The following is a 2,600-nucleotide window of genomic DNA, read 5'->3' on the forward strand; positions in this document are numbered from 1 at the left end:
ACCATCTAAATATTTGACAGGATGTGACATTTAGCACCAGCATAGACTCGGCAACGTAAGGAAAATAGAAAGGTAAGCATAACTCAGGAGCTATAGTTTAACAATGGTATCAAGTCCGAAAAAAGCAGACATCATTGATTTCTGTAAAAACATTCTTGTTCCCCTTCGTTATGTTCTAGCTTCTGCTTTTAAGCATATACTTTTAAATATATCAGCTAGATCTAAAATCCTTATATATAGTAAAAAAAACAATCGAGGTCTGAAAGACAGAAATAAATCAATCTCGCTCGAGTAACGATGGCGTCACTGTATTGTGGTATAAGAAATCGAACCTTGAAAATGCCAACTATAGATTTTAGCTATCTAGTCAGATGTACTGGTCGGAAGCGACGTTTAAAAGCTATGACCGTAAAAGTTATTATTTTTTAAAATTGAGAATAATATTTTCAAAAATTGGATTTTGATTCGTACTTACAAACTAATTTCTTAACTTCGTTTATTATAATCAAATTTTATATTGAATTTTGCAAATGTAACATGTATTAAAAACTTACTGCAACAAGCCCCTGTGGCCTAATGGATAAGGCATCTGCCTCCTAAGCAGGGGACTGTGGGTTCGAGTCCCACCAGGGGTAGCAATTTTTTTTGTGATTTTTCCAAAAAATGCACTGTTAATTAACTCGAACCGTAAAGCGAAACTTACCAACTTATTAACATTTTTTGAATGCATACTTTGTTATAAGGTAATCCAATCCAAAATTAAGTCGAGAATGTTTTATAATCTGCTTTTGATATATTTTACAACTTTGAATTTTATAGCCTTTGACAAAAAATTACGGTGCCAACATGTTATTACCTAACCAAGTATTTACATGATCTAACAAGTTTAGAAACAATTGAAATCCGCGATCGTTTAATTTTAACGAATTTCTGAGATTCCAAATTACCACAATATTATGGTTTCAGTGTCTGCCAAAAATCGCATTAAACGGAATAAGAAGACAATCGCTAAAAATATGTATGCGGCATGGTATAGACAATGAATGCATAATAATACTATATGTGACAATAAAATATACAGGGTGTTCTAATAAATAGACGCATTAAACGGAATAAGAAGACAATCGCTAAAAATATGTATGCGGCATGGTATAGACAATGAATGCAAAATTATACTATATGTGACCATAAAATATACAGGGTGTTCTAATAAATAGACGGAGATATATTTTTTCTATAGGGACTATATAAACTAACGCCTTTAAAATTTAACACTCTGATTTTGAGAACTGCATTTCCAGAATGTTTATAAAAACTTTAAAACTTTTAAAACTCTAAATTATCTCCGTCTCCAGTGTTAAAAATCCAAGGATGTCGAATCAGGTGGTCAGGGTGATTTTCCTGAATCCCTTTGATGTAAATAAAACCAAAAACAACTTAGTAAAGCTAACTAGGAAGAACGTTGGGGTTTAATGTCTTTTGAAAGAAAATATGAGATTTCCATAGGCAAAACCTATTTCACCTATTTTCAATTTTTTTTTGTTAAGAGAAACCTACCATGAAATTTGCTCAGGAATCCGAAAATAAAATAATATACTGGGTATTTTATTTAAAATCAAGAAGCTAAATGCTGTGAGAGACTTATCACATTATGCTATTTTTATTGGATTCGTACAAATAACTTTTCTATTTAAAATTCCTTAGAAAATTCTTGCCTTATTTTATGTAAATAATATCGCATAGTTATGTTGACAGTTGATTAGTTTCACAAAAACCTCAGGATTCTATCTTCCCTAATAAACGAAATACAATACAATTACAATCAAAACCTATTTCACCTATTTTCAATTTTTTTTTGTTAAGAGAAACCTACCATGAAATTTGCTCAGGAATCCGAAAATAAAATAATATACTGGGTATTTTATTTAAAATCAAGAAGCTAAATGCTGTGAGAGACTTATCACATTATGCTATTTTTATTGGATTCGTACAAATAACTTTTCTATTTAAAATTCCTTAGAAAATTCTTGCCTTATTTTATGTAAATAATATCGCATAGTTATGTTGACAGTTGATTAGTTTCACAAAAACCTCAGGATTCTATCTTCCCTAATAAACGAAATACAATACAATTACAATCAAAACGGGACAAGTTGTAAAAAGTTAAAAAAATAATAACATTCCAGTAGCTTTTGTAACGCAGCAAAGACACTTGGATGAGTTTTACTTCTTTTGTTAGAATAACTGTCTAAAATTGTTTAATAGAATTAAATAGAAGTCAGTCAAGTCATTAATATTTTTTAACATTATTTAAACATTTTTCCAGTCTTGTTCCAACCCTGGGAACTATTTCATAAAGGTACACGTATTGTTGACAATTGTAAGAAAGAACCACTTGTTATCACAGATGTTTCATAATCATAAAAGTTGTTTGCAACAAATTCACTTGTAATGGACAAGAGACTCGAGAAAACTTCTCAGCAATATCGTATGTATTGTAAGTTCTTATTTACAAAGAAATTAGAGACTTTTGAGAAAAGAACTTATTCTGAGGCAAAACACCCTTCTTTTATGTATTTCAATAATTTTATTCAATAAAC

At 30.1% G+C, this 2,600-nt stretch overlaps 1 non-coding gene across 1 annotated transcript; it reads left to right on the forward strand.

Moving 5' to 3' along the window:
- Window positions 1–562: 562 nt before the first annotated feature.
- Window positions 563–635, forward strand: Trnar-ccu (transfer RNA arginine (anticodon CCU)). Its single transcript has one exon. It is a non-coding gene; the product is annotated as a tRNA-Arg (tRNA).
- Window positions 636–2,600: the final 1,965 nt, after the last annotated feature.

The sequence above is a fragment of the Cylas formicarius genome, unplaced genomic scaffold (assembly GCF_029955315.1).
Source record: "Cylas formicarius isolate icCylForm1 unplaced genomic scaffold, icCylForm1.1 PGA_scaffold_10__41_contigs__length_53128322, whole genome shotgun sequence".
NCBI classification, from domain to species: Eukaryota; Metazoa; Arthropoda; class Insecta; order Coleoptera; family Brentidae; genus Cylas; species Cylas formicarius.